This window comes from Phyllostomus hastatus, unplaced genomic scaffold (genome assembly GCF_019186645.2).
Source record: "Phyllostomus hastatus isolate PE091 unplaced genomic scaffold, TTU_PhHast_1.1 phas_contig_64, whole genome shotgun sequence".
NCBI classification, from domain to species: Eukaryota; Metazoa; Chordata; class Mammalia; order Chiroptera; family Phyllostomidae; genus Phyllostomus; species Phyllostomus hastatus.
This window is the reverse complement of record NW_025333928.1, coordinates 856,741-883,442: the sequence shown is the minus strand read 5'-3', so window position 1 is coordinate 883,442 and position 26,702 is coordinate 856,741.

The window sequence follows — 26,702 nt, the reverse complement described above, 5'->3', positions numbered from 1 at the left end:
GTTTGAATATTCTTCCCAGCCCACAAATCATGAGAACACTCCCCCAAAACTAAGCCTTTTTCTTTTTCCAACCATTGCACTCCACTGCCAAAAAGTTTACTTTTCTTTAAGAGCCCTCAGAAATAGTCCTAAGAAAAAGGCATGGATTATTAACAGCATTATTAGTAAAGGTGCTTACCAGAGTCTTCCCTACAGGGATAAAACATTGAGATGTATAGAAAGTATGACTCATCAATGCACAGATAGCACTGGTCCTGCCAATCAGAATGAGGATGAGAAATGCTGAGCAACTAGAAAGGCCAGCATATAGTTAGTCTAGTGGCTTGGATAGATTGGTACAAAGGAATGAGCTGTGCTGCTCAGAAAAGTTCCAGATTGTCCTGAATACCTGAGCACTAAAAGTTGTCTTCTCTGGAACAATCATTCCAAGAACTCTGCATTGCTGATCTAAGATCAAATTCCAATGAATGCAACATGGGGCCCTAGTACCACCCTTCCTCTCTCTACTTGTGCCTTGGGGAGGATATGCTGCAGGAGACCTGGAGAATTTAGTGTTTGGCCCAAGTGTTCACAGCTAAGGGTGAACCATATACCTGGCAGCTGATTTCTAAAACCAGCAAGTCCCTGGAGCCTTCTTAAGAGATGCACATGAAGCCTTCCTAAGTTGACAACTTCTGATTTTGGAAAACAGCAACATAGTCTGTCAGGGCAGTGAGATCTCAGACTGCAGTGCCAGGTGGAACTGGGTTTAGGAGGCCTATGTGATCTTGGCTGAGTCACTTCTCTCTGTGTCACAATTTTTTCACATGTAAACTAGACACACCTCATAGGTTACTTTTAGGATAAAAGAAATCACACAGTATTTCCTAAAATTTAGTCATTTGAGTACCATGTGCATTATTTTTTGTCACTTGTACTATTATTATCATGATATTTCTCTTTTAGTTGACTCACTTAGAAATAGCTCTGTTTAAAAGATTTGATATTTATCCCGGCTGCTGTAGCTCAGTGGATTGAGTGCGGGCTGTGAACCAAAGTGTCGCAGGTTCAATTCCCAGTCAGGGCACATGCCTGGGTGCAGGCCATGGCCCCCAGCAACCGCACATTGATGTTTCTCTCTCTCTCTCTCTCTCTCTCTCTCTCTCTCTCTCTCTCTCTCTCTCTCTCTCTCTTTCTCCCTCCCTTCCCTCTCTAAAAATAAGTAAATAAAATCTTTAAAAATATCCTTTAAAAAAGATTTGACATTTAAAATTTATTTTAAAATTACTTTTTATCACATGTAGGCAAACTAGTCTCTCTTCTTCTATAAAGAAGGAAATCATTTAAAGAATCATGGTGGGGGAAACACCAATGTCTTTAAAATTCTAGCTATTATTTTAGCCTGCCAAGGTTCCGAGTCCAACGCCTGTTCATTCTTTGCTGAAGAGAAGTCAGCAAGTGCTAAAGAGGCATTAGGTGTACTGAAACTCACCTGATCATTCCTTTGACTTCATTAGAATTATGGGAAAGAGGATAAGCTCTCTCACCTTTTGATTCAATGATACTTAATACTGGATCTTGGAACCCTAAAGTGATCTTCTCCATGATCTCTTATCTCAGGCCATCTAGGCTACTTTTTACAGAATACTACAGATTGGGTGGCTTTTAAACACACCTTTATTTCTAACAGTCCTGGAAGCTGGGAGTCCAAGATCATGGCACCAGAAGATTCAGTGTAGTGGCAGCAAGAGCTCACTTCTAGTGGCCAGAGCCTTCCCACTGTGCTTTCAAATGGTGGAAGGGGATAGGACATAGGGCAAACTTTGGAGCTTCCATGCCCTCTCTGACCACAGTATCAACTTTGTTCATAATCTGGAAGCTCTTTAAACCACATTCTTTTGGGTTTCTATGGAGACTTCATTACTTAGGTACATTTGATTAAATCACTGGCCATTGATGACTGAACACAACCACCAGGCCCTCTCCCTCCTTGGAGGTGAAACTGGGGTACTGATATTTCCAATCCTCTAATCACATGGTTAGTTCTCCTGGTACTGGCCCTCAGCCTTAGGTGTGGACCAAAATAGCCTAATTGATGAAACAAAAGACAACTTTATTGCTTTCAAACTGAGGAAATTCTAAGGGTTTTAGGAGCTCTGTGCCAGAAATGGGCAAAGACCAAATATTATGTCTTAATATAAATCACAATATCACTGAGTACAAGGTAAATCTTATAGCTATCCTTGAAGAGTATATCCACAGAGGCTGGCTGTGTTTGTGTAGATTGAAAGTCACCCACCTGGCAGTGCTCATATTTTCCTACTTCCAGCTCCAGACCGCATTGACTATTTCCTCTTACAGTCTCACAGCCTCAGTTTATACAACTTGTTCCCCATGTTCCTTGACAAAGCACAAAGAGCTCCCACAACTTGGATTTAATCTGTTCCTTCTAGTATTTTAGACTAGACCACTCTGACCCAGTCTCTAACCCAAACAACATTTGTTTGGGATTAAAGTATAAGAAACCTGGTTAGGCTTGAATCTCAGCACCCTGCTTATTAGTGGTGTGGAATTTGGCAAATAATTTCACCTATTTCTTTACCTATATCTACCTATGATCTAGTATCATGTATCTATTGTTATCTCTCAATATATCTATCTATATCTATCATCTATCTATCTCTCTAGTTATTTATTCCTCAACTTGTTCTGAGATTAAATGATCTAGTGCATGTCAGCTTAACAGTTCTAAATATGTATTTATTTGAATTCAGAATTCTCTCATTTCTACTCCAATGCTGGAAATTATCTAAATGTGCCATTGCTCCCATCCTCTGGAACAACTCACAATGCCCTGTTTTTCCTAACTCTGTGGGCTTGCTTATGCTCTGGTTGCTCTACCATGTTCATCTGTGGAAAGCCTTCCAGGCTCATGTCAAGTGTTCCATCCTTCAGTTCAGGCCACCTGTATCAGGGCTGTAGGTGTTGGTGTACTGTCCCCTGATTCAATCTCTTTAAGCTTCAGTTTCTTCATATACACAAATGGAAGCAGCATTTCCCTTGCAAAATAATGAGGAACATTAGGTCACCCACAAAATATATGTTGATTGAGTGAATCTCATCTCATCTTAAAGACACTTCCAGATGGATATAATTACTATGTTCACTTTAATGACGAGGAGGCAGAGGCTCAGAAAGAACACTTTGTAAGTCTTTGGCCAAGATCACATGGCCAGTAAGTGATAAAACTGGACCTGAGAGTAGACTCAAGTAGACTTGAGTCTGACTCAAGAGCCTGTGCCTTGAGCCATCTCCCCGGTATCCCCGCAAATTGTGTGTGTATTGTCAACCTACAAATGTTATTTTCCTTTCTTTTACTCTATTGCATACTTGAAAAATAGTTAATAATAATATTTATGTTTGTTGCTGGGATAAAACATCAAGTGTAATATCAGATTTAAAAAGCTTAGCCCTGGCTGGTATGGCTCAGTGGATTGAGTACCGGCCTGTGAACCAAAGGGTCCCCAGTTCGATTCCCAGTCAGGGCACATGCCTAGGTTGTGGACCAGGTCCCCAGTAGGGGGTGTGAGAAAGGCAACCACACATTGATGTTTCTCTCCCTCTCCTTCCCTTCCCCTCTCTCTAAAAATAAATAAATAAAATCTTACAAAAAAAAACCTTAGTGCTGTATTTGGAATGCATTTGACTATAAGTAACAGAAAACCTCTTTCAAATGGATGAAGCAAAAAGAAGGTGTATTTTTTCACTTAAAAACAAGCCTTGATGCAAAGCTGCCCAGGGCTGTTACATCAGTGGGGTTGATGAAGTGATACCATCAAAGACTCAGATTTCCTTCTGTCCTCTGCTCTGTTATCTCAGATATTTGAGTTTTCTGCTGAAGTTTGCTCTTCTCGTGTTTGAAGAAGGTGGCGGCTATTCTGTGTAAATTACACAAAGGAGGGGTCGTTTCTTCCCCCACAAATCTTTTTTTTTCCCTTTTCAGTGAGAGAAAACTTTCTTAAAAGCTCCTCTACTCCCTGAGGCCTCTCAGGACTTCATGGCCAGTGTTGTGTTGCCATCCACACCTCACCCAGCCACTAGAATTGCACAAGAATGAGTGGTAGGGTTTCATAATTGTCATAAAACTGATAATCCACCTCCACTCCCATCCTGAGTGACAGTGGGCAGGTGACTCCTCTATGGAGATACCATTGACTGATTCTCAATGTTATAGTGAGATTGAGGAAGGTAATGCAAAGTACCAAACACCTCCTTTGCTAATCAATCTCCACCCTTACTCAGTCTCAGTCATCACAGAAAAGTAATATCACACTAAATGTTCAAAAGTTGAATTTAAGGACCTGACCCATTATTTATAGGCACCAAGACTCTGACTAAATTGCTTAATTTTATTTTTTGTGCAATTTCAGTGATGATAACAATAACTATAGCAATAAAAAATAATAATATTTACTACCTTTTGTTATGTGCTTGCTGAGTGCCAGGTATCTTAATAGATACTTGCATTAGCCAATTTAATTCTCATGACGATGTGCATTACTTAAGCATTTGCCCCATGCACTATTTGCACTAAGTAAATAGTTTGACAAGATTAAACAACTAGTAAGTGGTGGAGCCAAGAATTGAAGGTGGTTTGTCTGTTTCAAAAGCCCCACACTTTAAAAACATATTTTTCAATTACAGTTTACTTTCTATATTATTTTGTATTGGTTTCAGGTGTACAACATAGTGGTTAGACATTCATATACTTCACAAAGTGTTCCCCTAGATATTTCCAGTCCCCACCTGGCACCATACATAGCTATCGTAATATTATTGACTACATTCCCTATACTGTACTTCACAATGCCATGACTATTTTGTAACTACCAATTTTAACTTACTAAATCCTTCACCTTTTTCATCCAGACCTGCAATACCCTTCCACTTGGCAATCACCAGTTTGCCCTTTCAGTCTCCAAGTCTGGTTAAATTTCATTTGTTCAATTATTTTGTTCTTTAGATTTCACATATAAGTGAACTCATATGGTATATATCTATCTCTGAATGACTTATTTCACTTAGCATAATACCCTCTATGTCCATACATGCTGTCACAAACGGTAAGATACCATTTTTTTTATGGCCAAGTAATATTCATTTCTTTTCTTTTCTGTTATGTTATTTTAATTTTTTATTGTCACTCAAGTACAGTTGTCTCCATTTACCCCTGAACACGCTCCACCCATCACCAGCTCCCACCCTAGAACCTACCCCCTTTGGCTTTATCCATATGTCCTTTATACATGTTCCATTATGGCTCTTACACTATGTTCCCCATTATCTCTCCCCCACCCCCTCTGGTTACTGTCAGTTTGTTCTTTATTTCAATGCCTCTGGATGTATTTTGCTTGCTTGTTTGTTTTGTTGATTAGATTCCACTTGTAGATAAAATCATATGGTATTTGTCTGTCACTGCCTGGCTTATTTCACTTAGCATAATGCTCTCCAGTTCTATCCATGCTGTTGCAAAGGGTAGGATTTCCTTCTTTCTTTCTGCTGTGTAGAATTCCATTGTGTAAATGTACCACAATTTTTTTTATTCACTCATTTACTGATGGGCACTTAGGTTGCTTCCAGCACTTGGCTATTGTAAATTGTGCTGCTATGAACACTGGGGTGCATAGATTCTTTTGAAATTGATGTTTCATGATTCTTAGGATATAATCTCAGCAGTGGGATTACTGGATCGAAAGCAGTTCCACTTTTAGTTTTTTTGAGGACCCTCCATACTGTTTTTTCCAGTGGCTGCACCAGCCTGCATTTGCATGAACACTGAGCTAGGGTTCCCTTTTCTCCACAACCTTGTCAGCACTTGTTGTTTGTTGATTTGTTAATGATTGCAATTCTGATAGGTATTATGAAATGGTAACTCATTGTTGTTTTAATTTGCATCTCTCTGATGGCTAGTAGTACTGAGCATCCTTTCATATGCCTACAGGCACTCTATATGTGCTCCTTGGAGAAATGTCTGTTTAGGTCCTTTGCCCAATTTTTAATTGGATTGTTTGTCATCCTGGTGTGGAATCATTTGAATTCTTTATGTATTTTGGACATCAAAACCTTGTCTGAGGTATCATTGTCAAATGTATTTTCCCATAAGTTTGGTTCCCTTTTCATTTTGCTGATATTTTTTCTTTAGCCATGGAGAAGAATTTTAATTTGATGTAGTCCTATTTCTTTATTCTTTCCTTTATATCCCTATCTCTAGAGGACATAACTGAATATATTGCTACATGGAGTATTTGAGATTTTCCTCCCTATGTTCTCCTCTAGGATGTTTATGCTGCAAGAACTTATATTTACATCATTCATCAAGCTTGGGTTTATTTTTGTGTATGGTGTAAGTTGGGGGTTGAGATTAATTATTATTATTATTTTTTGCATGTAGCTGTCCAGAGATCCTAACATGATTTGTTGAAGAAGGTATTTTTACTCCAATTATGCTCCTATCCCCTTTGTCAAATATTAATCGACCATAGACATTTGGGTTTGTTTCTGGGCTCACTACTCTGTTCCATTGATCTATGTGTGTGTTCTTATTCCAGTACCAGATTGTTTTGATTACAGTGGCCTCATGATATAGCTTGAGATCAGGTATTGTGATCCCTCCTACTTTGTTCTTCCTTCTCAGAATTGTGGTGGCTATTTGAAGTCATTTATGGTTCCATATACATTTTTGAAATGTTTGTTTTATATCTGTGAAATACGTCATTGGTATTTTGATAGGGATTACATTGAATCTCTACATTGCTTTTGGTACTGTGGACATTGTGATGATTTTAATTCTTCCAGTCCATGAACATGGTATATGCTTCCATTTATTTATGTCTTCCTTAATTTCTTTTTCAGTGTTCTGTAGTTTCCTAAGAATAGGTCTTTAACCTCCTGAGTTGGGTTAATCCTAGGTACTTTATTGTCTTGTTGCTCTTGTAAATAGGATTTTTACCCTAAGTTCTGTTTCTAATTCTAATATTCTAATTCTAATTCTAATTCTAATATCACATTGCTGTTTTACAAAAGTGCCTTCGATTTCTGAATATTTACTTTGTATCCCACTGCTTTTCCACATTTACTTATTAACTCATGTAGTTTTTTTGGTGGAGTCTATCTGTTTTCCTATGTACACTGTCATGTCATCTGTGAACACTGAGAACATTCCTTCCTCCTTTCCAATTTGGAAGTCTTTTATTTCTTTATCTTGTGTAATCACTGTACCTAGAACTTCCAATACTATTTTGAATAGGAGTGGTAAATGCAGACACCTTCTCTTTTTTTTCTGATCTTTATGAAAAAGCTTTTACTTTTTTCCCACTGAGTGAGATGTTGATTGTAGGTTTCTAGTATACGGCCTTTATTATGTTGAGGTATGTTCCTTCTACTCCCGCTTTGCTGAGTGTTTTTATCAGAAATGGGTGCTGTAGCTTATCAAGTACTTTGTCAGCATCTATCGATATGATCATGTGATTTTTGTCTCTCACTTTGTTTATGTGATGTATTACACTTACTGATTTGCAAATATTTGCATCCTTACTTGCAGGGATGAATCCCACTTGATCATGATGCATGATCTTTTTTCTTTTCTTTTCTTTTTTAAAGAGGGAAAGAAACACGAATGTGTGGTTGCCTCTCGCATGGACCCCACTGGGGACCTGGCCTGCAACCCAGGCATGTGCCCCAACTGGAAATTGAACCGGCAACCTCCTGGTTCGCAGCCTGCCCTCAATCCACTGAGCCACACCAGCCAGGCTGATCTTTTTTCTTTTTGAAAGATTTTATTTATTTCTCTATTTATTTTTTAGAGAGAGAGGAAGGGAAGGAGAGGGGTATAGAAACATCAATGTGTGGTTGCCTCTCACGCACCCCTTACTGGGGACCTGGCCCACAGCCCAGGGCATGTGCCCTGCCTGGAAATTGAACCAGACACTTCAGTTCCTGGCCCTCACTCAATCCACTGAGCTACACCAGCCAGGGTGGTGTATGATCTTTTTAATGTATTGCTGGATGTAGAATGCCAATATTTTGTTGAGGATTTTAGCATTATGTTCAACAGTGATGCTTTCTTTCTTGAGTCTTTATCTGGTTTTGGGATTAGGATGATGCTGGCCTCATATAAAGAGCTTGGGAGTCTTCCCTCTTCTTGAATTTTTTGCAATAGTTTGAGAAGAATTGGGGTTAGCTCTTAAATGTTTTTAAAATTTCCCTCTGAAATAGTCCAGCCAAGGACTTTTTGTGCCAGGAGATTTTGATTACTGCTTCAATTTCACTAGCTTTATTGGTATATTAAGGTATTCTGTTTCTTCTTGATCCAGTTTTGGAAGATTATATGTTTCTAGATATTCATCTCTTTCACTAAGGTTTTCAAATATCTTGTCATAAAATAGTTCATAGCAATTTTTTATGATCCTTTGTATATTTGTAGTACTGGTTGTAATTTCTCCTCTTTCTTTTCTGATTTTATTAATTTGGTTCCTCTCTCGTTTCTCTTGATTAATCTGATTAAAGGCTTGTAAATTTTCTTTATGTTTTCAAAGAACCAGTTCTCGTATTTATTGATCCTTTGAATTCTTCTTTTAGTATATATGTCATTTAATTCTGCTCTGATGATGATTATTTTCATCTTTCTATGCATTCTGTGGTTGTTCCTGTAGTTCTTGTAGAATTTTTATTTAAAATGTTTCTATCTTTTAAAAAATATTTTATTTATTCATTTTTAGAGAGGGGGAAGGGAGGGAGAAAGAGAGGGAGAGAAACATCAATGTCTGGTTGCTTCTCATGTGTATCCCACTGGGGACCTGGCCCACAACCCAGGCATGTGCCCTGACTGGGAATTTGATCTGGTGATGCTTTGGTTCACAGCCCATTCTCAATCTGCTGAGCTACACCAGCCAGTGTTCTATCATTTTTAAGTAGATCTGTATCACTATGAACTTCCCTCTCAGGACTGCCTTCACTGTGTCCCATAGGTTTTGGACTGTTGTGTGTTCATTTTCAATTGTTTCTAGAAACTTTTTGATTTCTTCCTTGATCTCATTGTTTACCCATTCATTGTTTAATAACATGTTATTTATTCATTTGTTATTTATTTATGTTTGTTTGTTTATTTAAATTACTCTATTATTGTTCAATTACAGTTGTCTGCATTTCCCCCTACCACTTCCCCCACCCCAACCAAACCCACTTCCTTCCCTTGCTTCCACCCTCCCCCTTGGTTTCATCCATGTGCCTCTCCTTTATAGTAGGTCCTGAAAACCCTTCCCCCCACTGTCCCCTCCCCTCCTCCCGGTTATTGTTGTAGGTTCTTAATTTCAATGTCTCTGGTTATATTTTGTTTGCTTCTTTCTTTTGTTGATTAGTTCCAGTTAAAGGTGAGATCATATCGTATTTGTCCCTCACTGCCTGGCTTATTTCACTTAGCATAATGCTCTCCAGTTCCATCCATGCTGTCGCAAAGGGTAGGAGCTCCTTCTTTCTCTTTGCTGTATAGAAATCCATTGTGTAAATGTACCACAATTTTTTGACCCACTCTTTTACTGATGGGCACTTAGGTTGCCTCCACCACTTGGCTATTGCAAATTGTGCTGCTATGAACACTGTGGTGCATAGGTTCTTTTGGATTGGTGTTTCAGGGCTCTTAGGGTATAATTCCCAGTCTCCATGAATTTGAGTGTTTTCAAGTTTTCACCTTGAGCTTGGTTTTCAGTTTCAAGCCCTTGTGGTCTGAGAAAATGCTTGATATGATTTCAATTTTCTTTTTTTAAAAATTTTATTTTAATTGTTGTTGCAGTACAATTTCCTATCTTTTACTCCCATCCCAACCCACCCACCCAGCCCTCCCCTCCTCCCTCCCATTTCCACCTGCCCCTAGTTTTTATCCATGTGTCCTTTATACTTGTTCCTGTATACCCTTCCCCTTTTCCCCTGAAAATCCCCTGAAATTACCCCTCCTCTCCCCTCTGAACTCTGTCAGTCTGGTCTCTATTTCAATGTCTTTGGTTATATTTTGCTTTTTTCTTTGTTTTGTTGTTTAGGTTCCTGTTAAAGGTGAGATCATACGGCATGCTAAGTGAAATAAGCCAGGAGGTGAAAGACAAATATCATATCATCTTGGATTTTTTGAGGCTTGTTTTGTGTCCTGTCATGTGGTTTATCTTTGAAAATGTACCATGTGCATTAGAAAAGAATGTGTGTTTTGTTTCTTTGGGGTGAAATGTTCTATATATGTGTATATCAATTGTGTCCATTTGTTCTAGTGTATCTTCAGTGCCACAATATCTTTGTTGAGACTTTGTTTGGAAGACCTATCCATTGTTGACAATGAGGTATTAAAATCGAGTACTATAGATATGTTGCTGTCTATATCTTTCCTGAAGTCTTCCAAGATTTTCCTTATATATTTGGGTGTTCCAATGTTGTGTACATGTATGTTTACAATGTTTATTTCTTCCTGGTGAATTCTTCTCTTGAGTATTATGAACTGTCATTCTGTGTCTATTTTTATTGCCTTCTTTAAAAGTCTAGTTTGTCTGATATAAGCATTGTTAGGCTGGCTTTTTTTTTCTCCTGTTCATTTGCTTCAGATATTTTTTTTCACCCCTTTACTTTCAATCTCTGTAGGTCCTTTGTCCTGAGGTGGATCTCATAGGCAGCATATATGCAGGTCCTGGTTCCTTACCCATTCACTTACCCTAAGTATTTTTATTGGAACATTTAAACCATTTATATTTAAGGTTATTATTGATAGGTACATATTCATTACCATTTTTCCCCTTTGTACCTGTGTTCCTCTCTCTCTCACTCTATTCCTTCATCTTCTTAAAGCATGCCAATTAGCATATCTTTCAATGCTGGTTTCTTGGAGGTATATTCTTTCAGCCTTCTTATGTCTGGGAAACTCCTTATTTCACCTTCCATTTCAAATGAGAGCCTTGCTGGGTACAGTGGTCTTGGTGGAAGGATTTTGTTTTTCATCACTTGGAGTATTCCTTGCAATTCTCTTTTGGTTTGTAGTGTTCTGTTGAGAAGTCAGTTGCTAGCCTTAATTGAGCTCCCTTGTATGTTGCTTCCTGTATCTCCCTTGCTGCCTTTAAGATTCTCTCTTTGCCTTTGGATTTTGCTGATTTTATTACAATGTGTCTTGGAATGGGCCTCTTTTGCTTCCTCTTGATTGGGACTCTCCATGTTTTTTGGATTTGTGTGACTTTTTCTCTCATAAAATTGGGGAAGTTTTCCATCATTATTTTTTCAAATAGTTTTTCTATGCCTTGCTCTTCTTTTTCTCCTTCTGGTATTCCTATTATACCATTATTATTACATTTCATGTTAGCTTGTAGCTCCCTTACCATGTGTTCATTCTTTCTATGGCTTTTTTTCTTTTCTTACTCTATCTGGGTGTTTTTGTTGTTGTTGTTGTTTTTCCTTGTCCCCCAGCTTTCTGATTTGATCCTCTGCTTCATCTAGCCTACTTTTAACTCCTTCTAATGTTTATTTTTGTTTCTCAAGAGTTTATTGTTCATTTTTTTCCTTTTTTGTTTATAGTTTCTATTTCCTTTTTCGTGCTCATGTAGTTCTCACTCACTTCCTTGTAGATGTCTCTGATTTCCTAGACTACCTTTATAAACATTATTCTGAATTCTGTATCTTAGTTTCAGTTACCTCCATTTCATTTACCTCTTTTAGTAGGTAGTCTTCCACTTTTTTATTACATGTTCTTTCTTTGTCTCCCCATTTTACATGACTCTTTTTGTTTGTTTCTGTGCTTACTGATGTTTGACTTTGCTAGTTGTCCTTGTAGCATGAACTTCTATGTTAAAAATCCTGTGGGGTTCAGTGGTATGGTCTCTTAGATCTCCTTGTCTGGACACTCTAGGTTTGCAATTTCTTTTGTTTTTGTGAGCTTTCTTGTACTTGGGTTTTTACCTTTTGGTAGTTCCCTTGTTGGTTTTCTTTCTCCTCCAGTGGATATGCTGATGTTCACAGCTCCCATTTACTCTTGTATGTGATCAGTGGCAGGGGGCAGGCAAAATGGACTAAGACAGTGGGAGAACATTTTATGGGATTTATAATACCAGCAAGTAAAGAAGAAATAGGAAATTCTTTGGTTAAATATAGCATTAACTGTGATCTTTCACACAGCTTGCCACTCTTTATAAAAGGTGAGAGAATGATAACACTCTTGTTAGAGGGGAGGATAATTGTGATCTGAATCCAGAAAACAGAGCACTTGTGCAATGTTAGATGATGAGATATAGTGAGAGTAAAGGATAGAAAGTAGGTGTAGTGTGAGGAAGAATAGAGTTAACCACAATAATAATAATGTTCAGGATTGAAGTGAATTGTGCAAAGATCAGGGATGGTTGCTGCATAGTATGTATAATTGTATGCAACAATAATTATTTACAATAGTACTGGAACAACAATAATATGGCAATAAATACATGATTTGGATAACCAGAATAGAAAATACCTGATCAAGAGTTGTGTGTTATTGGAACACAAGTGAAGTGAAAGGAGGAAAATTAAAATACAGTAAAGAGAGAATAAGGAAAACCAGATAACAATGCAGTTGAACAGAGAAATAAAATGCAGAAAACTAAACCTAAGGAAGAGAAATAAAAATACTAATCAAATAAAAGTGGTAAAAATAATGAAAAGATCATAGTAATACACATAAACAATAAAATACCCACTCTATGTGATAGCAAAGTGACTTTTGTCTTGGCTCTTCTGTTTTGAGGGGGTTAGCTTTGTGCTCCCCCTTTCTATCTGTCTCTGGACACTTGGTAATTCCACATCTTATTGTCTCACTTGGGGGAAGAAAAAAAAAGGACAAAGAAAAGCTCTTTATATGAGGCCAGCATCATCCTAATCCCAAAACCAGATAAAGACTCAAGAAAGAAAGCATCACTGTTGAACATAATGCTAAAATCCTCAACAAAATATTGGCATTCTACATCCAGCAATACATTAAAAAGATCATACACCACCCTGGCTGGTGTAGCTCAGTGGATTGAGTGAGGGCCAGGAACTGAAGTGTCTGGTTCAATTTCCAGGCAGGGCACATGCCCTGGCTGTGGGCCAGGTCCCCAGTAAGGGGTGCGTGAGAGGCAACCACACATTGATGTTTCTATACCCCTCTCCTTCCCTTCCTCTCTCTCTAAAAAATAAATAGAGAAATAAATAAAATCTTTCAAAAAGAAAAAAGATCAGCCTGGCTGGTGTGGCTCAGTGGATTGAGGGCAGGCTGCGAACCAGGAGGTTGCCGGTTCAATTTCCAGTTGGGGCACATGCCTGGGTTGCAGGCCAGGTCCCCAGTGGGGTCCATGCGAGAGGCAACCACACATTCGTGTTTCTTTCCCTCTTTAAAAAAGAAAAGAAAAGAAAAAAAGATCATGCATCATGATCAAGTGGGATTCATCCCTGCAAGTAAGGATGCAAATATTTGCAAATCAGTAAGTGTAATACATCACATAAACAAAGTGAGAGACAAAAAATCACATGATCATATCGATAGATGCTGACAAAGTACTTGATAAGCTACAGCACCCATTTCTGATAAAAACACTCAGCAAAGCGGGAGTAGAAGGAACATACCTCAACATAATAAAGGCCGTATACTAGAAACCTACAATCAACATCTCACTCAGTGGGAAAAAAGTAAAAGCTTTTTCATAAAGATCAGAAAAAAAGAGAAGGTGTCTGCATTTACCACTCCTATTCAAAATAGTATTGGAAGTTCTAGGTACAGTGATTACACAAGATAAAGAAATAAAAGACTTCCAAATTGGAAAGGAGGAAGGAATGTTCTCAGTGTTCACAGATGACATGACAGTGTACATAGGAAAACAGATAGACTCCACCAAAAAACTACATGAGTTAATAAGTAAATGTGGAAAAGCAGTGGGATACAAAGTAAATATTCAGAAATCGAAGGCACTTTTGTAAAACAGCAATGTGATATTAGAATTAGAATTAGAATTAGAATATTAGAATTAGAAACAGAACTTAGGGTAAAAATCCTATTTACAAGAGCAACAAGACAATAAAGTACCTAGGATTAACCCAACTCAGGAGGTTAAAGACCTATTCTTAGGAAACTACAGAACACTGAAAAAGAAATTAAGGAAGACATAAATAAATGGAAGCATATACCATGTTCATGGACTGGAAGAATTAAAATCATCACAATGTCCACAGTACCAAAAGCAATGTAGAGATTCAATGTAATCCCTATCAAAATACCAATGACGTATTTCACAGATATAAAACAAACATTTCAAAAATGTATATGGAACCATAAATGACTTCAAATAGCCACCACAATTCTGAGAAGGAAGAACAAAGTAGGAGGGATCACAATACCTGATCTCAAGCTATATCATGAGGCCACTGTAATCAAAACAATCTGGTACTGGAATAAGAACACACACATAGATCAATGGAACAGAGTAGTGAGCCCAGAAACAAACCCAAATGTCTATGGTCGATTAATATTTGACAAAGGGGATAGGAGCATAATTGGAGTAAAAATACCTTCTTCAACAAATCATGTTAGGATCTCTGGACAGCTACATGCAAAAAATAATAATAATAATTAATCTCAACCCCCAACTTACACCATACACAAAAATAAACCCAAGCTTGATGAATGATGTAAATATAAGTTCTTGCAGCATAAACATCCTAGAGGAGAACATAGGGAGGAAAATCTCAAATACTCCATGTAGCAATATATTCAGTTATGTCCTCTAGAGATAGGGATATAAAGGAAAGAATAAAGAAATAGGACTACATCAAATTAAAATTCTTCTCCATGGCTAAAGAAAAAATATCAGCAAAATGAAAAGGGAACCAAACTTATGGGAAAATACATTTGACAATGATACCTCAGACAAGGTTTTGATGTCCAAAATACATAAAGAATTCAAATGATTCCACACCAGGATGACAAACAATCCAATTAAAAATTGGGCAAAGGACCTAAACAGACATTTCTCCAAGGAGCACATATAGAGTGCCTGTAGGCATATGAAAGGATGCTCAGTACTACTAGCCATCAGAGAGATGCAAATTAAAACAACAATGAGTTACCATTTCATAATACCTATCAGAATTGCAATCATTAACAAATCAACAAACAACAAGTGCTGACAAGGTTGTGGAGAAAAGGGAACCCTAGCTCAGTGTTCATGCAAATGCAGGCTGGTGCAGCCACTGGAAAAAACAGTATGGAGGGTCCTCAAAAAACTAAAAGTGGAACTGCTTTCGATCCAGTAATCCCACTGCTGAGATTATATCCTAAGAATCATGAAACATCAATTTCAAAAGAATCTATGCACCCCAGTGTTCATAGCAGCACAATTTACAATAGCCAAGTGCTGGAAGCAACCTAAGTGCCCATCAGTAAATGAGTGAATAAAAAAATTGTGGTACATTTACACAATGGAATTCTACACAGCAGAAAGAAAGAAGGAAATCCTACCCTTTGCAACAGCATGGATAGAACTGGAGAGCATTATGCTAAGTGAAATAAGCCAGGCAGTGACAGACAAATACCATATGATTTTATCTACAAGTGGAATCTAATCAACAAAACAAACAAGCAAGCAAAATACATCCAGAGGCATTGAAATAAAGAACAAACTGACAGTAACCAGAGGGGGTGGGGGAGAGATAATGGGGAACATAGTGTAAGAGCCATAATGGAACATGTATAAAGGACATATGGATAAAGCCAAAGGGGGTAGGTTCTAGGGTGGGAGCTGGTGATGGGTGGAGCGTGTTCAGGGGTAAATGGAGACAACTGTACTTGAGTGACAATAAAAAATTAAAATAACATAACAGAAAAGAAAAGAAATGAATATTACTTGGCCATAAAAAAAATGGTATCTTACCGTTTGTGACAGCATGTATGGACATAGAGGGTATTATGCTAAGTGAAATAAGTCATTCAGAGATAGATATATACCATATGAGTTCACTTATATGTGAAATCTAAAGAACAAAATAATTGAACAAATGAAATTTAACCAGACTTGGAGACTGAAAGGGCAAACTGGTGATTGCCAAGTGGAAGGGTATTGCAGGTCTGGATGAAAAAGGTGAAGGATTTAGTAAGTTAAAATTGGTAGTTACAAAATAGTCATGGCATTGTGAAGTACAGTATAGGGAATGTAGTCAATAATATTACGATAGCTATGTATGGTGCCAGGTGGGGACTGGAAATATCTAGGGGAACACTTTGTGAAGTATATGAATGTCTAACCACTATGTTGTACACCTGAAACCAATACAAAATAATATAGAAAGTAAACTGTAATTGAAAAATATGTTTTTAAAGTGTGGGGCTTTTGAAACAGACAAACCACCTTCAATTCTTGGCTCCACCACTTACTAGTTGTTTAATCTTGTCAAACTATTTACTTAGTGCAAATAGTGCATGGGGCAAATGCTTAAGTAATGCACATCGTCATGAGAATTAAATTGGCTAATGCAAGTATCTATTAAGATACCTGGCACTCAGCAAGCACATAACAAAAGGTAGTAAATATTATTATTTTTATTGCTATAGTTATTGTTATCATCACTGAAATTGCACAAAAAATAAAATTAAGCAATTTAGTCAGAGTCTTGGTGCCTATAAATAATGGGTCAGGTCCTTAAATTCAACTTTTGAACATTTAGTGTGATATTACTTTTCTGTGATGACTGAGACTGAGTAAGGGTGGAGATTGATTAGCAAAGGAGGTGTTTGGTACTTTGCATTACCTTCCTCAATCTCACTATAACATTGAGAATCAGTCAATGGTATCTCCATAGAGGAGTCACCTGCCCACTGTCACTCAGGATGGGAGTGGAGGTGGATTATCAGTTTTATGACAATTATGAAACCCTACCACTCATTCTTGTGCAATTCTAGTGGCTGGGTGAGGTGTGGATGGCAACACAACACTGGCCATGAAGTCCTGAGAGGCCTCAGGGAGTAGAGGAGCTTTTAAGAAAGTTTTCTCTCACTGAAAAGGAAAAAAAAAGATTTGTGGGGGAAGAAACGACCCCTCCTTTGTGTAATTTACACAGAATAGCCGCCACCTTCTTCAAACACGAGAAGAGCAAACTTCAGCAGAAAACTCAAATATCTGAGATAACAGAGCAGAGGACAGAAGGAAATCTGAGTCTTTGATGGTATCACTTCATCAACCCCACTGATGTAACAGCCCTGGGCAGCTTTGCATCAAGGCTTGTTTTTAAGTGAAAAAATACACCTTCTTTTTGCTTCATCCATTTGAAAGAGGTTTTCTGTTACTTATAGTCAAATGCATTCCAAATACAGCACTAAGGTTTTTTTTGTAAGATTTTATTTATTTATTTTTAGAGAGAGGGGAAGGGAAGGAGAGGGAGAGAAACATCAATGTGTGGTTGCCTTTCTCACACCCCCTACTGGGGACCTGGTCCACAACCTAGGCATGTGCCCTGACTGGGAATCGAACTGGGGACCCTTTGGTTCACAGGCCGGTACTCAATCCACTGAGCCATACCAGCCAGGGCTAAGCTTTTTAAATCTGATATTACACTTGATGTTTTATCCCAGCAACAAACATAAATATTATTATTAACTATTTTTTCAAGTATGCAATAGAGTAAAAGAAAGGAAAATAACATTTGTAGGTTGACAATACACACACAATTTGCGGGGATACCGGGGAGATGGCTCAAGGCACAGGCTCTTGAGTCAGACTCAAGTCTACTTGAGTCTACTCTCAGGTCCAGTTTTATCACTTACTGGCCATGTGATCTTGGCCAAAGACTTACAAAGTGTTCTTTCTGAGCCTCTGCCTCCTCGTCATTAAAGTGAACATAGTAATTATATCCATCTGGAAGTGTCTTTAAGATGAGATGAGATTCACTCAATCAACATATATTTTGTGGGTGACCTAATGTTCCTCATTATTTTGCAAGGGAAATGCTGCTTCCATTTGTGTATATGAAGAAACTGAAGCTTAAAGAGATTGAATCAGGGGACAGTACACCAACACCTACAGCCCTGATACAGGTGGCCTGAACTGAAGGATGGAACACTTGACATGAGCCTGGAAGGCTTTCCACAGATGAACATGGTAGAGCAACCAGAGCATAAGCAAGCCCACAGAGTTAGGAAAAACAGGGCATTGTGAGTTGTTCCAGAGGATGGGAGCAATGGCACATTTAGATAATTTCCAGCATTGGAGTAGAAATGAGAGAATTCTGAATTCAAATAAATACATATTTAGAACTGTTAAGCTGACATGCACTAGATCATTTAATCTCAGAACAAGTTGAGGAATAAATAACTAGAGAGATAGATAGATGATAGATATAGATAGATATATTGAGAGATAACAATAGATACATGATACTAGATCATAGGTAGATATAGGTAAAGAAATAGGTGAAATTATTTGCCAAATTCCACACCACTAATAAGCAGGGTGCTGAGATTCAAGCCTAACCAGGTTTCTTATACTTTAATCCCAAACAAATGTTGTTTGGGTTAGAGACTGGGTCAGAGTGGTCTAGTCTAAAATACTAGAAGGAACAGATTAAATCCAAGTTGTGGGAGCTCTTTGTGCTTTGTCAAGGAACATGGGGAACAAGTTGTATAAACTGAGGCTGTGAGACTGTAAGAGGAAATAGTCAATGCGGTCTGGAGCTGGAAGTAGGAAAATATGAGCACTGCCAGGTGGGTGACTTTCAATCTACACAAACACAGCCAGCCTCTGTGGATATACTCTTCAAGGATAGCTATAAGATTTACCTTGTACTCAGTGATATTGTGATTTATATTAAGACATAATATTTGGTCTTTGCCCATTTCTGGCACAGAGCTCCTAAAACCCTTAGAATTTCCTCAGTTTGAAAGCAATAAAGTTGTCTTTTGTTTCATCAATTAGGCTATTTTGGTCCACACCTAAGGCTGAGGGCCAGTACCAGGAGAACTAACCATGTGATTAGAGGATTGGAAATATCAGTACCCCAGTTTCACCTCCAAGGAGGGGAGAGGGCCTGGTGGTTGTGTTCAGTCATCAATGGCCAGTGATTTAATCAAATGTACCTAAGTAATGAAGTCTCCATAGAAACCCAAAAGAATGTGGTTTAAAGAGCTTCCAGATTATGAACAAAGTTGATACTGTGGTCAGAGAGGGCATGGAAGCTCCAAAGTTTGCCCCTATGTCCTATCCCCTTCCACCATTTGAAAGCACAGTGGGAAGGCTCTGGCCACTAGAAGTGAGCTCTTGCTGCCACTACACTGAATCTTCTGGTGCCATGATCTTGGACTCCCAGCTTCCAGGACTGTTAGAAATAAAGGTGTGTTTAAAAGCCACCCAATCTGTAGTATTCTGTAAAAGTAGCCTAGATGGCCTGAGATAAGAGATCATGGAGAAGATCACTTTAGGGTTCCAAGATCCAGTATTAAGTATCATTGAATCAAAAGGTGAGAGAGCTTATCCTCTTTCCCATAATTCTAATGAAGTCAAAGGAATGATCAGGTGAGTTTCAGTACACCTAATGCCTCTTTAGCACTTGCTGACTTCTCTTCAGCAAAGAATGAACAGGCGTTGGACTCGGAACCTTGGCAGGCTAAAATAATAGCTAGAATTTTAAAGACATTGGTGTTTCCCCCCCACCATGATTCTTTAAATGATTTCCTTCTTTATAGAAGAAGAGAGACTAGTTTGCCTACATGTGATAAAAAGTAATTTTAAAATAAATTTTAAATGTCAAATCTTTTTTTAAAGGATATTTTTAAAGATTTTATTTACTTATTTTTAGAGAGGGAAGGGAGGGAGAGAGAGAGAGAGAGAGAGAGAGAGAGAGAGAGAGAGAGAGAGAGAGAGAGAGAGAAACATCAATGTGCGGTTGCTGGGGGCCATGGCCTGCACCCAGGCATGTGCCCTGACTGGGAATTGAACCTGCGACACTTTGGTTCACAGCCCGCACTCAATCCACTGAGCTACAGCAGCCGGGATAAATATCAAATCTTTTAAACAGAGCTATTTCTAAGTGAGTCAACTAAAAGAGAAATATCATGATAATAATAGTACAAGTGACAAAAAATAATGCACATGGTACTCAAATGACTAAATTTTAGGAAATACTGTGTGATTTCTTTTATCCTAAAAGTAACCTATGAGGTGTGTCTAGTTTACATGTGAAAAATTGTGACACAGAGAGAAGTGACTCAGCCAAGATCACATAGGCCTCCTAAACCCAGTTCCACCTGGCACTGCAGTCTGAGATCTCACTGCCCTGACAGACTATGTTGCTGTTTTCCAAAATCAGAAGTTGTCAACTTAGGAAGGCTTCATGTGCATCTCTTAAGAAGGCTCCAGGGACTTGCTGGTTTTAGAAATCAGCTGCCAGGTATATGGTTCACCCTTAGCTGTGAACACTTGGGCCAAACACTAAATTCTCCAGGTCTCCTGCAGCATATCCTCCCCAAGGCACAAGTAGAGAGAGGAAGGGTGGTACTAGGGCCCCCATGTTGCATTCATTGGAATTTGATCTTAGATCAGCAATGCAGAGTTCTTGGAATGATTGTTCCAGAGAAGACAACTTTTAGTGCTCAGGTATTCAGGACAATCTGGAACTTTTCTGAGCAGCACAGCTCATTCCTTTGTACCAATCTATCCAAGCCACTAGACTAACTATATGCTGGCCTTTCTAGTTGCTCAGCATTTCTCATCCTCATTCTGATTGGCAGGACCAGTGCTATCTGTGCATTGATGAGTCATACTTTCTATACATCTCAATGTTTTATCCCTGTAGGGAAGACTCTGGTAAGCACCTTTACTAATAATGCTGTTAATAATCCATGCCTTTTTCTTAGGACTATTTCTGAGGGCTCTTAAAGAAAAGTAAACTTTTTGGCAGTGGAGTGCAATGGTTGGAAAAAGAAAAAGGCTTAGTTTTGGGGGAGTGTTCTCATGATTTGTGGGCTGGGAAGAATATTCAAACCTTCTCTCTTCTAGTTTGACAAGTTGATTACCTGGAGTGTTCTAAGTGCTATATAGTGCATGAGAATTCTTGGCCTTAGAAACTATACAAATCAAAGGAAAATGACATGGTAACTTTTTATTCACAAAACTCACAGATGTGATGCAACTATAACTTACTGTTATTGTTTCTTTGGGAGCCAATTCTCAAGTACACAATGAATGGTATTAGACTTCAAGTTATAAATGCTGCATTTGCATTCCAGCTCTGATACTAATAACCATGAACACCTCATCTAACTTCTCTGGACCTCAATTTTATCATCTGTAAACAAGAGAACTGGATAGAATTACTTGTGGATTTCATCATCCTCAGACCCAAGGTAACTGTGAGCACATTGCTTGCTATTTCTGGGCCACACATTTCTCATGTGCAAAATGAGCTAATTAAACACTGGTCACTTCACACGGGCAATGATTAGGATGAAAATAAAATGGTTCATAGGGCTCTACTGTGTTAAAAGTAAAGTCCTATAAACTGAACTAGTTATTGGAATGAGAACAAAGATCACCAAATGATAAATGCCTTTCCTTGAATTGCTAGTAACCATAACCTAATCTGACAAACTTAAAGAAAAGGGAATTTTTTTGAGAAGTACTTCTCACATCTCTATACAGTCTTATCTAGACAGTCTTTTTGTTTGTTTGTTTGTTTTTGGGGGGGTTGTTTTTTTAAATTGTACTGAGAACACTTAACATAAGATCTACCGTTTTAGCAAATTTTAAGTGTACAATACAATATTGTTGACTATAGGCACAACCTTAAAGATAAGATTTCTGGAATTTATTCACCTTGTGTAACAAACTCAGTCCTCTTGAGTAGCAAGGCAATTCCCCATTTTCCTCTCCCCACAGCCCCTAGCAATCACCATTCCACTATCTGCTTCTATGAGTTTGTGTATTTTAGATACTTTATGTAATCGAAATCATACAGTATTTGTCTTCCATATTTGCCCTGGCTTATTTCACTCAGCATAATGTCCTCAAGGTTCATCCATGTTGTCACATATGGAAGGATTACCTTATTCTAAGGCTGAATTGTATATGTATACTATTACATTTTCTTTCTTCATTCGCCCATTGGAGGACATTCAGGTTGTGGCCATATCTTGGTGATTGTGAATTATGCTGTAGTAAACATGGGAGTGAGGAGACTTTGTAAGGTTCACAGGAAAACAGGAGGTCATATAACTGGAAATGATCAGGAAACAAGAGCCACAGCAATAGCCTCATAGCAGATGGGTCCTGTTGAGTGGTCGCTGTGAGATGAATGAAATCCAAACTCTTTTCCTGCCCTTGTTTCACTCATTCAAGATCCAATGATCTAGAAGATAGGATCTTAGAAGCTAAGTGTATGTCACCTGCCCACCCACACACCTTCACTGTCCTGACTCAAAGGATCTGGCTCCTTCTGCTTCCATGAAAGAATGGCAGGTGCCAGAATCCACTTTCCTCCTGAGACCACATTTGGCAAGGAGAATCACTTTCCAAGAGGAAGTCAGGATCTCTTAAGAGAGGGAATACGATTCTGTACAGCCCCTAAATTCAAAATAACTACTGCCTGGAGATTATTAAATTCTTAATCACAATGTGTCACCTTAGATATGACTATATTGTTACTTTTTACATTTACATGTGTCCCCACCTGATAGAAAATTTGGTGAAACAGACTGGTTTTGTTTGTTCATTTCCTCCATCTCTTCTCTCCTATTCTCCCTTCCTCTCTCCTATTCTCCTTTCTTCTCTTCTTTCCTTCTTCTCTCCTTATTCTTTCTCTCTGTCCTTCTCCTCTTTTTTTGTCCCTCCCTCAACTCACTCCTTTTAGGTAAGGTGACAGGAGCAAAGTGCATATACACATGCATACACACAGTGTCTTTATGCAAATAAAGACACATATGTATGTGCATACATGCACCTGTATATACGCACTTCCATAACATTTGGCCCCTTCTTTCTTTTTAGGCAAAGACCTGTTTCCTTCATCTCATTCAAGCTTCTTCTTTACCCCCCTGATGAAATAAATGTACTTGCTGAGCTGTAGGGGAGAAAGAGTCATGCAACTGTGAAAACAGTCTGTTTCTGCTTTGTGGCAGCTCCTGCCCACCTTCACAGGTCAGTAACAAGCTACAAAAGACATCATCCAAATTCTGGGAGAACTAATGTGTACCTCAAAGGAATAGAGCAAATGATTGTTACAAGGAGGTCTGGGGTGGACCCTCAGCAGATCACCATGACATCTCTACCATGAGCCATGTGCTCTGAGGGAGGATGTTGATAATTGGAAAGGCTGAGCATGTGTGGGAGCAGAGAAGTCTCTATACGTTCTGCTCAGTTTTGGCTGTGAAACTAAACTGTTCTAAAAAATAAAGTCTATTTTTAATTAAGTAAATAATTAAAAGTGAAATAAAATGACACAGGTCTAACAGAAGACTAGTAAGTGCATCTCATGGGCTGAACTCAGCTTCAAGACATCTATTCCTATTCCTCCTGTGACAGAACCTCAGGTTTGTTTGTTTTTTTTCAGATAAATTGTCCACCTCCTCTCATATTTTATATGGTTTAAAAATAACTGACTCCTCTTGGCTCTACCACTGTACCCACGAACCTCATTTGGCCAATCAGCATGTTTTGTGTTGGCTACAAAAACTGGTAACTTTGGTCGAAATGAGTGCATGAGTCAATGTGGCCCATCAAAGTCCTGTTCCAGGCTGTTACTAAGGTTACTAAGATTATCAGGTTACTAAGCTGATAGGGTGCATTCAGCCATGCTGGTGTTGACCCTTTTATGATGCTGCAAGAATCTGCTTAAGAATGCAGCTAATCCAAAACAAAGCAGAACCCACTAATGGAAAAGGATAGGGACCTCTTCCTCCTGGATTCAACAGGTCTAAAGTCCAGCAAACTAATGTACTTTTCAGTTATAAGAGTCAATGCATCCCTTTTAAAAATTAAACTAGTTTGAGCTTTTCTCTATCGGTTTCAATAAAAAGTTCTGGCAAAAACACAATAAGGCTGAGCCTGGATTCACATGCAGGTCTCCGTGCAAAGGACCTACCTATGCTACAATTATTCCCTGTCCTGAAGACTCAAAGAGGAAGGAAACTTGCACTGCCCTTAAGGTGATCTGAATCCAGGAAAGGCAGGTAACAGGTAACCTGTGAGTGGCAACAAAATGTGGTAAGTGGTGTAGAGGAGGAGTGGTGTCAGAGAGATGTGGGGAGATATGCAGAGTAGGAAAGTCTTGGAGGATGAGGTGACCCTTATGTGGAGGCTAATAAAGTCAGGAGAAAGCAGAGGATAAATTTCACTCATACAAGAGGTGGGGTAATAGAGGGGGGTAAGCAGAGTGGTCCCTGGGTGTTCCAAATTCCATATCACCAGCCCTCCCTTCCTGAACAATCTCAGTCCTAACCATTGTGTGTCTCTCTCCCTACCCCTCTGTCTGTTGTCTCTCTGCCTCTCCCTCCACATCTGTCTCTCTGTCTCTTTTTCTTCTCCTTTCAGTCTCTGTATCTCTCTGCCTTTCTTCCTCCCCTTCTCCTGCTCCTCCCCATTATGCACTCACTCTCTTACTCTCATACTCTCTGTAGGAGATGCAGTCCACTCCATCATTAGTTCCATTCTAGCTGAAGCCACCACCATCTCTCATATGTTCAAATCAACAGCCTCATAACTTCTCTTCCCACCTCCATTCTCACCTCCTTCCAAAAATACTACATCTCTCAGACAAAGCAAATGTTTTAAAGTGAAATTCTAATCATGGCACTGCCCTGCTTAAAACTGAGGATAAAAACAGAACTTCTCACCACAGCCTATGTGACCCTTTCCACTCTCCAATTGTATACAACTCCATGTACCCCCCTACTCACTGCACCCAGGCCTTCATGGCTTTCTGGTTCTTCAGAGTACTTTTCCCTCCCACCACAGGACTTTTGCTATTACACTTTTATCTCCTTTAGATGCTACCCTCAACCCAGTCACATATCTCTTCACTTAATTAACTTTTATTCATCCTTCACCTCTTAGGTTCCATTACCACTTCCTCAGAGAAGCTCTCCCTGATTACCAGACCACACAATGAACTAGTACATGTTTTCTCATTCCTTTGAATTTTTCTTCATTGCACTTACCAAGATTTATAATCTTATATATCTCCAATGGATCGATTCCTGCCTATCTCTTGCACTTAAGATCCGGGAAGCAGAGACCACCTCAACTTTCTAAAACAACTGTATACCCAGAACACAGTAAAGTGGCTAGCACACACTTCCAGTTTGTAACAGTCCCCACCATGCCCTAGTGATTTCCAAAGCTAAGTGTAAAGTTAGTTACAATTTATATTATGTTCTTGAAGATGTTTTCTTAAAGATTATTTCTTCATCCTATTTCTTCTATCAAAGAATGAAGAACTGAAAGCCAGATCAAGAGAGCCAGTGTTTCTAAAAAAAAATGGGAGGGGACAGACATTTTTTTTATTTTATTTTTTTATTTTCATATTTCAATTATACTTCACATTGAATGTCATTTTATATTAGTTTCAAGTGCAAAGCATAATGATTAGACAATTACATAAGTTTAAAATGTGATCATGCTGGTAAGTCTAGTAACCACCTGACACCATACATAGCTATCAGAATATTATTGACAGGAAACTATGATGAACTCACTGAAAACTATATCAACATGAAAAAGGAACAGAAACTATCATCAAGAGCCAAGAGTAAATAAAGAATATAAATTCTGAATTGAAAAACACAGTAGAAGGTATCAAAAGCAGGTTAGATGAAGCAGAGTATCAAATCAGTGAGCTGAAGGACAAGGTAGAAAAAACACCCAGAAAGGGCAAGAAAAGGAAAAAAGACTCAGAAAGAATGAAGAGGTGTTAAGGGAAAGGCAAAACAACATGTAACGTAATAATATCTGTATAATAGGGATACCGAAAGGAGAAGAAGAGCAAGGGATAGAAAAACTGTTTGAAAAAGTAATGATGGAAAACTTCCCCGATTTTATGAGAGAAAAAGTCACACCAATCCACAAAACACAAAGACTCCCAATCAAGAGGAACCCAAAGAGGCCCACTTCAAGACACATCATAATTAAAATGGCAAATTTCCAAGACAAAGAGAGAATCATAAAGGCATTCAAGGGAGAAACAGGAAGTAACATACAAGTCAGCCCCAATAAGATTAGCAGAGGTCTTCTCAATGGAAATGCCCCAAACCAGAAGAGAATGGCAGGAAATATTCCCAGTAATGAAAATCAAAGACGTGCAACCAAGACTACTCTATCCAGCAAGGCTCTCAATTGAAATGGAAGGTGAAATAAGAAGTTTCCCAGACAAAACAAGAATAAAAGAATACACCTCCACCAAACCAGCTCTGCAAGAAATGCTACAGGGACTGCTTTAAGAAAAGGAATAAAAAGAGTGGGAGGGAGAGAAACACAGGTACAAAGGAAGTGAAATGGCAATGAATAAGTACCTAACAATAATAACTTTGAATGTAACTGGATTAAAGGCTCCAGTCAAAAGACATGGAATAGCTGAATGGATAAGAAATCATGACCCACACATATGCTGCCTACAAGAGACCCACCTCAGAACAAAAGACCTACACAGATGAAAAGTGAAAGGTT